Source organism: Tachyglossus aculeatus, chromosome 21 (genome assembly GCF_015852505.1).
Source record: "Tachyglossus aculeatus isolate mTacAcu1 chromosome 21, mTacAcu1.pri, whole genome shotgun sequence".
Lineage (NCBI taxonomy): Eukaryota > Metazoa > Chordata > Mammalia > Monotremata > Tachyglossidae > Tachyglossus > Tachyglossus aculeatus.
This window is the reverse complement of record NC_052086.1, coordinates 1,320,475-1,335,348: the sequence shown is the minus strand read 5'-3', so window position 1 is coordinate 1,335,348 and position 14,874 is coordinate 1,320,475. Positions and strand designations below refer to the sequence as shown.

The 14,874-nt window shown below is 48.7% G+C and overlaps 1 protein-coding gene across 1 annotated transcript in view; it reads left to right on the top strand.

The window, feature by feature from the left end:
* The first annotated feature begins 6,606 nt into the window (after nucleotides 1-6,606).
* PPM1F (protein phosphatase, Mg2+/Mn2+ dependent 1F) overlaps nucleotides 6,607-14,874 on the top strand; it is a 30,479-nt gene continuing 22,211 nt past the window's right edge. Inside the window, exon 1 of the mRNA XM_038763318.1 lies at nucleotides 6,607-6,656. The gene's annotated coding sequence lies outside the window, so the exon portion shown is untranslated. The remainder of the gene's footprint in view (nucleotides 6,657-14,874) is intronic.

Sequence of the window (14,874 nt, the reverse complement as noted above, 5' to 3'; positions counted from 1 at the left end):
AATTAAAGGGAGCTAGTCAGGGTGACTGCAGAAGGGAGTGGGAAAAGAGGAAATGAAGGCTTAGGGAAGGTCTTTTGGAGGAGATGGGCCTTTAACACGTCTTTGAAGGTGGGGAAAGTCATCCTCTGTTGGCTCTGAAGAGGGAGGGTGTTGGAGGCGAGAGGCAGGACTTTGGTGGGAGGTCGGCGGCGAGATGGACGAAATTGAGGTGCAGTGTTGGGCTGAACAATCAATCGTATTTATTGAGCACTTACTGTGTGCAGAGCACTGTACTAAGGGCTTAGCACTGTACTAAATAAAGGGAGCATAAATAAACTAAACCAAATAAAGGGAGCAAGTCCGGGTGACTGCAGAAGGGAGTGGGAAAAGAGGAAATGAAGGCTTAGGGAAGGTCTTTTGGAGGAGATGGGCCTTTAACACGTCTTTGAAGGTGGGGTAAGCCATCCTCTGTTGGCTCTGAAGAGGGAGGGTGTTGGAGGCGAGAGGCAGGACTTTGGTGGGAGGTCGGTGGTGAGATGGACGAAATTGAGGTGCAGTGTTGGCGTCAGAGGAACGAAGTGTTTGGGCTGTAATAGAAAAGCAGCGAGATAAGGTAGGAGGGGGTGAGGTGATTGAGTACTTTAGAGCCGACGGTGAGGAGGGGGTTTTTTGATGCGGAGATGGGTGGGCATCCCCGGGAGGTTCTTGAGGAGTGGGGAAACCTGGACTGAACATTTTTTGTGGAAGAATGATCCGGGCAACAGTGAAGTATGGCCTGGAGTGGGGAGAGACGGGAGGCAGGGAGGTCAGCAAGGAGGCAGGTGCGGTAATCCAGGTGGGAGAGGATGAGTGAATAGTAATAATAATGATGGCATTTATTAGGTGCTTACTATATGCAAAGCACTGTTCTAAGCGCTGGGGAGGTTACAAGGTGATCAGGTTGTCCCACGGGGGGCTCACAGTCTTCATCCCCATTTTACAGATGAGGCCCAGAGAAGTGAAATGACTTGCCCAAAGTCACACAGCAGGGCCGGGATTTGAATGTATTAATGTGTTAGCAATTTGGACGGAGCGAAAAGGGCGGATTTTAGTGATATTAAGGTGGAACCTACAGGGATTGAGGGCTTCAAAGCTGATGGAAAGGGGTTTCTGTTTGAGGTGGAGGTGGATGGGCAACCACGGGAGGTTGTTGACGAGGGGGGAAACCTGGACTGAACATTTTTTGTGGAAGAATGATCCAAAAATCACGGGCCGAACGTTTTTGTAGAAAAATGACCCAGCAGCAGAGTGCGGTATGGCTTGGAGTGGGGAGAGAGGGGAGGCAGGGAGGCCAGCAAGGAGGCTGATGCGCTAATCAAGGCGGGAGAGGATAAGTTCTTGGACTACTGCGGTAACAGCTTTTAAGGAGAGGAAGGGATGGATTTTCAGGATATCGAGAAGGTTGAACTGACAGGATTTAGCGACTGAAAATGTGGGTTCAATGAGAGAAAGGAGTCAGAGATATAACAAGGTTTTGGACTTGTGAGACGAGAGATAGTGGTGTCGTCTACAGTGATGAGCAAGTCAAGGAGAGGACAGGATTTTCATTCATTCATTCCTTCAATCATATGGGAAGATAAGGAGTTCTGTTTTGACCACGTTAAGTTGGAGGGGATGGTGGGGCAGCCAAATAGAGATGTCTTGAAGACAGGAGGAAATCAATCAATCGTATTTATTGAGCGCTTACTGTGTGCAGAGCACTGTACTAAGCGCTTGGGAAGTCCAAGTTGGCAACACACAGAGACGTGAGACTGCAGAGAGAGAGAGAGATCAGGGCCGAGATGCGGATTTGGGAATCGTCCGCAAAGAGGTGGCAGTTGAAGCCGTGGAAGCAAATGAGTTTTCCAAGGGAGTGGGTGTAGAATGGAGAATAGGAGACCCAGAACTGAACCTCGACGGACATCCACGGTTAGGGGACGGGAGGCAGAGGAGGAGCCCGTGAAAGAGACTGAGAATGAGCGGCCGGAGAGATAGGAGGGGAACCGGGAGAGGACGGGGTCAACGAAGCCAAGGTTGGATAATTTTTCCAGGAGAAGGGGTTGGTCGACGATTCCTCAGGCAGCTGAGCCGTCGAGGAAGGTTAGGATGGGGTAGAGGCCGTTGGATTTGGCAAAAAGGAGATCATCGGTGGCGTTTTGAGAAGGCGGGTCCCATGTAGTGAAGGGGGTGGAAGCCAGATTGGAGGAGAAAATTGGAAGAGAGGAACTTTGGAGCGGATTGGAGGGGCATCAAGGAGAAAATTGGAGGAGAGGAACTTTGGAGCGGGAGTAGACAACTCGCTTGGGGAGTCTGGAGAGGGAAGGTAGGAGGGAGGTGGGGTAAGGGAGGATTTCTTTAGGGTGGATTGACGTGAGCGTGTTTGAAAGTGGGAAAGAAGCCGTCGGAGAGAGAGAACAGTTGAAGGTGGCCGTCAGGGAGGAAAGGAGGGAGGGGGGCGAGTGTATTGATAAAGTGTGAAGGGATGGGGCTGGAGGTGCATTTGGAGAGTATACAGGAGATCTCCTCTAGAGATACTGCTGGGAAAGATTGGGAGAGTTGAATGGGTAGGAGAGGGAAGGGAGGAACGGGAGAGATGTTGGGGAGATCACACCTGATAGTGTCAATTTTTTCCATCAAATAGGTAACCAGGTCATTAGGGGCAAGTGATGGGTGGAGAGGGAAGCAGGAGGTGAAACTTCAGGACAGTGGGCACGGGAGCCACTAAAGATGGAAAAATAATTTTGCCGGGCAGCGTTAAAGCGCCTGAGGATTAATTTGAAGTAGTAATAATAATAATAATGGTATGTGTTAAGTGCTTACTATGTGCCGAGCACTGTTCTTGAGCACCGTACCCCGCCGTGGGGCTCACCCTTTTAATCCCCGTTTTACAGATGAGGTAACCGAAGCACAGAGAAGGGAAGTGACTCGCCCGAGGTTACACAGCAGACGAGCGGCGGAGCCGGGATTAGGACCCACGTCCTCTGACCCCCAAGCCCGGGATGTTGCCACTAAGCCAGGCTGTTTCTCCGGAGCGGGCCACGTCGGCCCGTTATCTAGATTTCCGGCAGCAACGCTCTGAAAAATTGAGGAATCGGGGGGAAGGAGGCGGAAAATCCAGGGCCGCGGGTTAGTGGAACGACAGCGACGAAGGGACAGAGGAGGGAGTCCAGTAGAGAGGGTGGTGTTGAGGACGTCTCTTGGGTCGTCAAGGGAAGGTAGCGTAGTATGGAGGCTTAAATGACGGCGAGAAAATCGGATGGGGTCGAGAGATGTCCACCTCCCCCACGCATCAGGTAAGCTCATCGCGGGCAGGGAACGGGTCCACCAGCTCTGTTATATTGTCATTCACTCAATCGTATTTATTGAGCGCTTACTGTGTGCAGAGCACTGGACTGAGCGCTTGGGAAGTCCAAGTTGGCATCATATAGAGACGGTCCCTACCCAACAATGGGCTCACAGTCTAGAAGGGGGAGACGGAGAACAAAACAAAACGTATTAATAAAATAAATAGAATAGTAAATATGGACAAGTCCTCTCCCGAGCGCTTAGTATAGCACCCCGCACGCAGTGAGCAGTCGGTAAATATGTCGGATCGATTGCTTAGTTGGGTACAGCTCCAAATCCAACAGTAATGCGGAAGGGAGGGCGAATAGGGCAGGAGATTGAGGGGCTTGGGAAGGTATTTTGAAAGAGAAACACGTTCAGTTCAGCGTTTAGAACAGTGCTTGGCACATAGCGCTTAACAAATACCATAATTATCATTATAATAGGTTTAGTCCTCATTTTTTGTGGCATTTGTTACTGTATTCCAGGCACTAGAGTAGATAAAAGGTAATCAGATCCAACCAGGTGCTTACAGACTTAATCTCCATTTTACAGAGGAGGTAACCGAGGCCCAGAGAAGTGAAGGGAGCGAGATGTTTTTTGCAGGCCTGTTGGAGATCTTTTATTTTTTTCCTTTAAAAGCATAAGAACAATAATAATGGTGGTATTTGTTATGCGCTTACCATCTGCGCCCAATAAATATGATTGCATGAATCTCGCAAGGGATTTGAAGATGGGGAGAAGTGTGGTCAGCTGAACTTAAATGTGTGTGTGTGTGTGTGGGAAGGAGGGATGCAGTCTGAGCTGGGGGGAATAATAATGATAATAATTATATCGTTATACAATAATAGTAATAATAATGGGGGGAAGGATAATAATAATAATTAAGGGGGGAAGGAAGTGAGTGAGAGGTTGGAGCTGGGAGCCCCCAGAATGAGTCACCAGCAACGAAGATGACGAAGAAGAGGTTGTGCCATTTTTTAAAATGGTATTTGTTAAGCACTTACTATGTGCCAAGCACTGTTCTAAGCGCTGGGGGAGTTATAAGGTAATCAGGTTTATGTTTGTACGTATTTATTACTCTTTATTTTATTTGTACATATTCTATTTTATTTTGTTAATATGTTTTGTTCTCTGTCTCCCCCTTCTAGACTGTGAGCCCACTGTTGGGTAGGGACCGTCTCTAGATGTTGCCAACTTGGACTTCCCAAGCGCTTAGTCCAGTGCTCTGCACACAGTAAGCGCTCAGTAAATACGATGGAATGAAATGAAAGGTGGTCCCACATGGGGCTCACAGTCCTAATCCCCATTTTACAGGTGAGGGAACTGAGGCACAGAGAAGTGAAGTCCCGCGTCCAAGGTCACCGGCAGAGTTGGAATTCAGACCCAGGCCCCCTTTCCACTAGGCCACGCTGCTTATTATTATTATTATTATTATGGTATTTGCTAAGTGTTTGCCAGAGGCACAAGGTAATCGGATCAGTCACATGCCCTGCCCCGCAAGGGGCTCACCCACGAAAGAAGAGGGAGCACAGGGATTTCATCCCTATTTTACGGATGAGGAAACTGAGGCCCAGAGCAGTGGAAAGTGTGTAGCAAAGCCAGAAGTCAGGAGTTTCGGCTTGAGGTGTGGAAGAATGCGCAGGGCTTGTGCCTTCTGCTCTGAGAGAGAGAGAAAAGGGGAGGCGGAGAGAAAGAAAGGAGGAGAGAGAAATGGGAGAAAGGGAGGGAGGTAGAGAAAAAGGGAGAGGGGGAGAGATAGAAAGATGGAGGGGGGAGAGAAATAATAATAATGGCATTTATTAAGCACTTACTATGTGTCAAGCACTGGTCTAAGCGCTGGGGAGGTTACAAGGTGATCAGGTTGTACCACGGGGGGCTCACAGTCTTCATCCCCATTTTACACGTGAGGTAACCGAGGTCCAGTGAAGTGACTTGCCCAAAGTCACACAGCTGACAATTGGTGGGGCTGGGATTTGAACCCATGACCTCTGACTCCAAACCCCGGGATCTTTCCACTGAGCCACGCTGCTTGGAAGGAGAGAGGAGAGAGAGTGGGGGAAAGAGAAAGAGGGAGAGAAAAAGAGAAAGAAAGACGGGGAGAGAGAGGGAGAGGGGGAAAGGAGAAAAAGAAAAGGTGATTTTGACATCTGTCTCCACATTTTGTTTTGTTGTCTGTCTCCCCCTTCTAGACTGAGCCCGTTGTCGGGTAAGGACCGTCTCTATATGTTGCCGACTTGGACTTCCCAGGCGCTTATCCAGTGCTCTGCACACAGTAAGCGCTCAATGAATACGATTGAATGAATGAATGAAAAAGGGGAGAGGGAGAGAGAGAAAAGGAGAGGGGGAGAGAGGGAGAAAGAGAAAGATGGGGGGAGAGAGAGTGGGGGAGAGGGAGAGAAGGGGAGAGTGGGGGAGAGGGAGAAAGAAGAGAGATGGGGCGGGAGGGAGGTAAAGGGGGAGAGAAGGAGAAGGGGGAAGAGAAATAAAGGGAGAGAGAGTGGGGGGGAGGGAAAGAGTGGGGCAGAGGGACAGAATGAAAGGGAGAGAAGGGGGAAGAGGGACAGAAAGATGGGGAGGGAGAGAGTGTGGGGGAGAGAGGGAGAGAGAAACAAACGAGGAAAGAGAAAGGGAGAGAAAGAAAAGCAGAGAAAAGGGGAGAGGGAGAGAGAAACAAAGGAGGAAAGAGAAAGGGAGAGAAAGAAAAGCGGAGAAAAGGGAAGAGAGGGAGAGAGAAAGATGGAGGGAGAGGGAGTGGGGGAGAGAAACAAAGGGCGAGAGAAAGAAAAGGAGAGAAAACGGGAGAGGGAGAGAAAGATGGGAGGAGAGAGAGAGGGAGAGAGAAAAATCAATCAATCAATCGTATTTATTGAGCGCTCACTATGTGCAGAGCACTGTACTAAGCGCTTGGGAAGTACAAATTGGCATCACATAGAGACAGTCCCTACCCAACAGTGGGCTCACAGTCTAAAAGGACTAAAAGGTCTAAAAATGGAGAGAGAAAGGGGGGGAGAAAAAAAGGAGAGAGAAAGATGGGGAGAGGGAAGGAGAGTTAGAGAGGGAGAGAAAATGGAGAGAGAAAGAAAGAAAGAAAGGGGGGGAGAGAAAGATGGGGAGAGGGAAGGAGAGAGGGAAAAAGTGCGGTAGTGGGGCCCGGCGGCGCGACCTTCCCTCCTGTGTCCGCCAGGGGGCGGGAGAGGGCTCGACTCGACGGCTCCCGCGGGGGGGGCCCGAGAGGCGCTTCCGCCGGAAGTGGGTTTGTGCGCGCGGGAGGCGGGGGGGGGGGGGCGGGGCCTGCCCGGCCGCCGAGTCCTGCGCGAGACCACGGGGATGTGGTGAGCGACCCCTGACCCTTGACCCCTGACCCCGCCGGCCTGCTCCGGCGCGACACTGGGGGAGGCTGGCGAGCGCTTACTACGTGACAGGCGCTGGGCTAGCCGCTGGCCTGAGTGCAACCACATTTACTTGTCCTTCCCAAGCGCTTAGTACAGTGCCCTGCACACAGTAGGCGCTCAGTACGTACGAGTGAGTGAATGAATGGACCACATTTACTTGTCCTTCCCAAGCGCTTAGTACAGTGCTCTGCACATAGTAAGTGTTCAATACATGTGAGTGAGTGAATGGACCACATTTACTTGTCCTTCCCAAGCGCTTAGTACAGTGCTCTGCCCACAGTAAGCGCTCAATAAATACGATTGAATGAATGGACCACATTTACTTGTCCTTCCCAAGCGCTTAGTACAGTATCTGCCCACAGTAAGCGCTCAGTACATACGAGTGAGTGAATGAATGGACCACATTTACTTGTCCTTTTCAAGCGCTTAGTACAGTGCTCTGCCCACAGTAAGCGCTCAATATATATGAGTGAGTGGACCACATTTACTTGTCCTTCCCAAGCGCTTAGTACAGTGCTCTGCCCACAGTAAGCACTCAATACATATGAGTGAGTGAGTGAATGGACCACATTTACTTGTCCCTCCCAAGCGCTTAGTACAGTGCTCTGCCCACAGTAAGCGCTCAGTACATACGAGTGAATGAATGGACATTTACTTGTCCTTCCTAAGCGTTTAGTACAGTGCTCTGCCCACAGTAAGCGCTCAGTACATACGAGTGAGTGAATGAATGGACCACATTTACTTGTCCTTCCCAAGCGCTCAGTACAGTGCTCTGCACACAGTAAGCGCTCAATAAATACGATTGAATGAATGGACCACATTTACTTGTCCTTCCCAAGCGCTTAGTGCATACGAGTGAGTGAGTGAATGAATGGACCACATTTACTTGTCCTTCCCAAGCGCTTAGTACAGTGCTCTGCCCACAGTAAGCGCTCAGTACATACGAGTGAGTGAATGAATGGACCACATTTACTTGTCCTTCCTAAGCGCTTAGTACAGTGCTCTGCCCACAGTAAGCGCTCAGTACATACGAGTGAGTGAATGAATGGACCACATTTACTTGTCCTTCCCAAGCGCTCAGTACAGTGCTCTGCACACAGTAAGCGCTCAATAAATACGATTGAATGAATGGACCACATTTACTTGTCCTTCCCAAGCGCTTAGTGCATACGAGTGAGTGAGTGAATGAATGGACCACATTTACTTGTCCTTCCTAAGCGCTTAGTACAGTGCTCTGCCCACAGTAAGCGCTCAGTACATACGAGTGAGTGAATGAATGGACCACATTTACTTGTCCTTCCCAAGCGCTTAGTACAGTGCTCTGCACACAGTAAGCGCTCAATAAATACGATTGAATGAATGGACCACATTTACTTGTCCTTCCCAAGCGCTTAGTACAGTGCTCTGCACACAGTAAGCGCTCAATAAGTACGATTGAATGACTGGACCACGTTTACTTGTCCTTCCCAAGCGCTTAGTACAGTACTCTGCCCACAGTAAGCGCTCAATACGTACGAGTGAGTGAATGAATGGACCACATTTATGTGCCCTTCCCAAGCGCTTAGTACAGTGCTCTGCCCGCAGTAAGCGCTCAGTACATACGAGTGAGTGAATGAATGGACCACATTTACTTGTCCTTCCCAAGCGCTTAGTACAGTGCTCTGCCCACAGTAAGCGCTCAATAAATACGATTGAATGAGTGGACCACATTTACTTGTCCTTCCCAAGCGCTCAGTACAGTGCTCTGCCCACAGTAAGCGCTCAGTAAATACGATTGAATGAATGAATGAATGAACCAGATTTACTTGTCCTTCCCAAGCGCTTACTACAGTGCTCTGCACACAGTAAGTGCTCAATAAATACGATTGAATGAATGAATGAACCGCATTTACTTGTCCTTCCCAAGCGCTTAGTACAGTGCTCTGCACAAAGTAAGCGCTCAGTAATAGTAATGGTAGCATTTATTAAGCGCTTACTATGTGCAAAGCACTGTAATAAATACAGCTGAAGGAATGAATGGACCACGTTTACTTGTCCTTCCCAAGCGCTTAGTACAGTGCTCTGCCCACAGTAAGCGCTCAGGATATATGAGTGAGTGAATGAATGGACCACATTTACTTGTCCTTCCCAAGCGCTTAGTACAGTGCTCTGCACACAGTAAGCTCTCAATAAATACGATTGAATGAATGAACCACATTTACTTGTCCTTCCCAAGCGCTTAGTACAGTGCTCTGCCCACAGTAAGCGCTCAGTAAATACGATTGAATGAATGAATAAATGAACCAGATTTACTTGTCCTTCCCAAGCGCTTGCTACAGTGCTCTGCACACAGTAAGTGCTCAATAAATACGATTGAATGAATGAATGAACCGCATTTACTTGTCCTTCCCAAGCGCTTAGTACAGTGCTCTGCACACAGTAAGCGCTCAGTAATAGTAATGGTAGCATTTATTAAGCGCTTACTATGTGCAAAGCACTGTAATAAATACAACTGAATGAATGAATGGACCACGTTTACTTGTCCTTCCCAAGCGCTTAGTACAGTGCTCTGCCCACAGTAAGCGCTCAGGATATATGAGTGAGTGAATGAATGGACCACATTTACTTGTCCTTCCCAAGCGCTTAGTACAGTGCTCTGCACACAGTAAGCTCTCAATAAATACGATTGAATGAATGAACCACATTTACTTGTCCTTCCCAAGCGCTTAGTACAGTGCTCTGCCCACAGTAAGCGCTCAGTAAATACGATTGAATGAATGAATAAATGAACCAGATTTACTTGTCCTTCCCAAGCGCTTGCTACAGTGCTCTGCACACAGTAAGTGCTCAATAAATACGATTGAATGAATGAATGAACCGCATTTACTTGTCCTTCCCAAGCGCTTAGTACAGTGCTCTGCACACAGTAAGCGCTCAGTAATAGTAATGGTAGCATTTATTAAGCGCTTACTATGTGCAAAGCACTGTAATAAATACAACTGAATGAATGAATGGACCACGTTTACTTGTCCTTTTCAAGCGCTTAGTACAGTGCTCTGCCCACAGTAAGCGCTCAATATATATGAGTGAGTGGACCACATTTACTTGTCCTTCCCAAGCGCTTAGTACAGTGCTCTGCACACTGTATGCGCTCAATAAATACGATTGAATGAATGAATGAACGAACTACATTTACTTGTCCTTCCCAAGCGCGTAGTACAGTGCTCTGCACACAGTAAGCGCTCAGTAATAATAATGATAGCATTTATTAAGCACTTACTATATGCGAAGCACTGTAATAAATACAATTGAATGAATGGACCATGTTTACTTGTCCTTCCCAAGCGCTTAGTACAGTGCTCTGCACACAGTGAGCGCTCAGTAATAGTAATGGTAGCATTTATTAAGCGCTTACTATGTGCAAAGCACTGTAATAAATACAACTGAATGAATGAATGGACCACGTTTACTTGTCCTTCCCAAGCGCTTAGTACAGTGCTCTGCCCACAGTAAGCGCTCAGGATATATGAGTGAGTGAATGAATGGACCACATTTACTTGTCCTTCCCAAGCGCTTAGTACAGTGCTCTGCACACTGTATGCGCTCAATAAATACGATTGAATGAATGAATGAACGAACTACATTTACTTGTCCTTCCCAAGCGCGTAGTACAGTGCTCTGCACACAGTAAGCGCTCAGTAATAATAATGATAGCATTTATTAAGCACTTACTATATGCGAAGCACTGTAATAAATACAATTGAATGAATGGACCATGTTTACTTGTCCTTCCCAAGCGCTTAGTACAGTGCTCTGCACACAGTGAGCGCTCAGTAATAGTAATGGTAGCATTTATTAAGCGCTTACTATGTGCAAAGCACTGTAATAAATACAACTGAATGAATGAATGGACCACGTTTACTTGTCCTTCCCAAGCGCTTAGTACAGTGCTCTGCCCACAGTAAGCGCTCAGGATATATGAGTGAGTGAATGAATGGACCACATTTACTTGTCCTTCCCAAGCGCTTAGTACAGTGCTCTGCACACTGTATGCGCTCAATAAATACGATTGAATGAATGAATGAACGAACTACATTTACTTGTCCTTCCCAAGCGCGTAGTACAGTGCTCTGCACACAGTAAGCGCTCAGTAATAATAATGATAGCATTTATTAAGCACTTACTATATGCGAAGCACTGTAATAAATACAATTGAATGAATGGACCATGTTTACTTGTCCTTCCCAAGCGCTTAGTACAGTGCTCTGCACACAGTGAGCGCTCAGTAATAGTAATGGTAGCATTTATTAAGCGCTTACTATGTGCAAAGCACTGTAATAAATACAACTGAATGAATGAATGGACCACGTTTACTTGTCCTTCCCAAGCGCTTAGTACAGTGCTCTGCCCACAGTAAGCGCTCAGGATATATGAGTGAGTGAATGAATGGACCACATTTACTTGTCCTTCCCAAGCGCTTAGTACAGTGCTCTGCACACTGTATGCGCTCAATAAATACGATTGAATGAATGAATGAACGAACTACATTTACTTGTCCTTCCCAAGCGTGTAGTACAGTGCTCTGCACACAGTAAGCGCTCAGTAATAATAATGATAGCATTTATTAAGCACTTACTATGTGCGAAGCACTGTAATAAATACAATTGAATGAATGGACCATGTTTACTTGTCCTTCCCAAGCGCTTAGTACAGTGCTCTGCACACAGTGAGCGCTCAGTAATAATGATGATAGCATTTATTAAGCGCTTACTATATGCAAAGCACTGTTCTAAGCGCTGGGGAGGTGACAAGGTGATCTAGTTGTCCCACGGGGGGCTCACAGTCTTCATCCCCATTTTACAGATGAGGCCCAGAGACGTGAAGTGACTTGCCCAAAGGCACCCAGCTGACAAGTGGCGGAGCCGGGATTTGAACCCATGACCTCCGACTCCAAAGCCCGGGCTCTTTCCACTGAGCCACGCTGCTTCGATAAATACGAGTGGATGAATTTACTCATTCGCTCGATCGGATTTATTGAGCGCTTTCTGTGGGCAGAGGCCAGGACTGAGCGCTTGGGATGGAGAAGCAGCGGGGCCCAGTGGAAAGAGCCCGGGCTTGGGAGTCAGAGGTCGTGGGTTCGAATCCCGGCCCCGCCCCTTGTCAGCTGGGTGACTTGGGGCAAGTCACTTCCCTGCTCTGGGCCTCAGTGACCTCGTCTGGAAAATGGGGATGAAGACTGTGAGCCCCACGTGGGACAACCTAATCACCTTGTAACCGCCCCAGCGCTTAGAACAGTGCTTTGCACGCAGTAAGCGCTTAATAAATGCCATTATTATTATTATTATTATTATAAGTTGGATGTGTATGTAATTTCCCCAGCGCTTTGCACATAGTAAGCGCTTAATAAATGCCATTATTATTATTATTATTATTATAAGTCGGATGTATATGTAATTTCCCCAGCGCTTTGCACATAGCAAGCGCTTAATAAATGCCATCATTATTATTATTATTATAAGTCAATCAATCAATCGTATTGAGCGCTTACTGTGTGCAGAGCACTGTACTAAGCGCTTGGGAAGTACAAGTTGGCAACTTATAGAGACAGTCCCTACCCAACAGTGGGCTCACAGTCTAAAAGACTGTAAGTCGGATGTATATGTAACTTCCCCAGCGCTTAGAAAAGTGTTTTGCACATAGTAAGCGCTTAATAAATGCCATCATTATTATTATGTCAGTCAGTCGTATTTATTGAGCGCTTACTGTGTGCAGAGCACTGTACTAAGCGCTTGGGAAGTACAAGTTGGCAACATATAGAGACAGTCCCTACCCAACAGTGGGCTCACAGTCTAAAAGACTGTAAGTCGGACGTATATGTAACTTCCCCAGCGCTTAGAACAGTGTTTTGCACATAGTAAGCGCTTAATAAATGCCATCATTATTGTTATTATAAGTCGGTTGTATATGTAACTTCCCCAGCGCTTAGAACAGCACTTTGCACATAGTAAGCGCTTAATAAATTCCGTCATTATTATTATTATAGAGACGGTTCCTACCCAACAGCAGGCTCACAGTCTAGAAGACTCCCCGTCCCACATGGGACTCCCAGTCTCAACCCCCATTTTACAGATGAGGCAACTGAGGCCCAGAGAAGCGAAGCGATGTGCCCAAGGTCACACGGCAGACAAGGGGCGGAGACGGGATTAGAACCCATGGCCTCAGACCCCCAGGCCCGGCCCTAGGTACTAGGGAGCAGCGGCCTGAGAAGAAGCAGCGGGGCTCAGTGGAAAGAGCCCAGGCTTTGGAGTCAGAGGTCATGGGTTCAAATCCCGGCTCTGCCAACTGTCGGCTGTGTGACTTTGGGCAAGTCACTTCACTTCTCTGGGCCTCAGTTCCCTCATCTGTAAAATCGGGGGTGAAGACCGTGAGCCCCCCGTGGGACAGCCTGATCACCTTGTAACCTCCCCAGCGCTTAGAACAGTGCTTTGCACATAGTAAGCGCCTAATAAATGCCATTATTATTATTATTATTATTATTATTATTATTACTATTACTAGGCTATGCTGCTCATAACATCTCCGCAGGAGCTCGGTTGGGGCTCCGCAAGCAGTAGGGGCCCCTTTGGGATTGCAGGATGCTGAGCTGGGCGCTCACTGTGTGCAGAGCGCTGTGCCTGGCTCACTCCGAGTGCGGTACGCTGTGCTGAGCGTCCGCTGTGTGCGGATCACTCTATGGGCCGCCCATGTGCGCAGAGCGCTGGGCCGGGTTCCCACCGTGTGCCAAGCGCTATGGCGAGGGCCTGCTGTGTGCCAAGCACAGGGCCAGGCGACCACTCTGCGCTGAGCGCTGTGCAGGGCACTTGGGAGCGGCCACTGAAAGTGGAAGAAGTCCTGAGGTTTCATGCAGAGCTTCCTCTTCCTCCTCCTCCTCTTCCTCCCCTTAATAATGATGGCATTTATTAAGTGCTTACTATGTGCAAAGCACTATTCTCTTTCCTCCTCCTCCTCCTTTCCTTCCTCCTCCTCCTCTTCTCCCCTCTCCTCCTCCTTTCCTTCCTCCTCTTCTCCTCCCTCCTCCTCCTCCTCTCCTTCCCCCTCCCCATCTTCCTCCTCCTTCTCTCCTCCTCTTCCTCCCCCATTCTTCCTTGTCCTCATCCTTGTCCTTCTCCCTTTTTTCCTCCTCCTTGTCCTCCTCCTCATCCCCTCCTTCTTCTGTCCTCCTCTTCCTCCCCCATTCATTCTCCTCATCCTCGTCCTTCTCCCCTTCTTCCTCCTCCTCCTCCTCCTCTTTCTTCTTCTTTCCTCCTCCTCATCCTTCCCCCTTCCTCCTCCTCCTCAGTCTCTTCTCCTCCTCCTCCTCCTTCTTCTCTTCTCCTCCTCCTCCTCCTTCTCTCGTCCTCCTCTTCCTCCCCCCATTCTTCCTCGTCCTCATCCTCATCCTCCTCCTTTTCGCCTCCTCCTCTTCCCCCATTCTTCCTCCTCCTTCCCCCTTCTTCTTCCTCCTCTTCCTTCTCCTTCTCTCTTCCTCCTCCGGTTCTTCCTCATCCTTCTCCCCTTCTTCCTCCTCCTCGTCCTCCTCCTCATCCTCCTCCTTCTTCTCTCCTCCTCATCCTCCTTCTCCTCCTCATCCTCCTTCTGCTCCTCATCCTCCTTCTCCTCCTCATCCTCCTTCTCCTCCTCCTTCTCCCCTCCTCCTTCTCGTCCTCCCCCTCTATCTCCTCCTCGTCCTCATCCTCATCCTCCTCTTTCTTCTTCTTTCCTCCTCCTCCTCCTTCACCCTCTCCTCGTCCTTCTCCCCCTTTCTCCTCCTCATCCTCCTCTTCTTCTTTCCTCCTCCTCATCCTTCCCCCTTCCTCCTCCTCCTCTTCTCCTCCTTCTCTTCTCCTCCTCCTCCTCCTCCTTCTCTCGTCCTCCTCTTCCTCCCCCATTCTTCCTCCTCCTCGTCCTCCTCCTCCTCCTTCTTCTCTCCTCCTCCTCCTTCTTCTCTCCTCCTCCTCTTCCCCCATTCTTCCTCCTCCGTCCCCCTTCTTCCTCCTCCTCCTCCTCCTTCTTCTCTTCTCCTCCTCTTCCTCCTCCTTCTCTCTTCCCCCGTTCTTCCTCGTCCTCCTCCTCGTCCTCCTCCTCATCCTCCTCCTTCTTCTTCTCTCCTCCTCATCCTCCTTCTCCTCCTCCTTCTCTC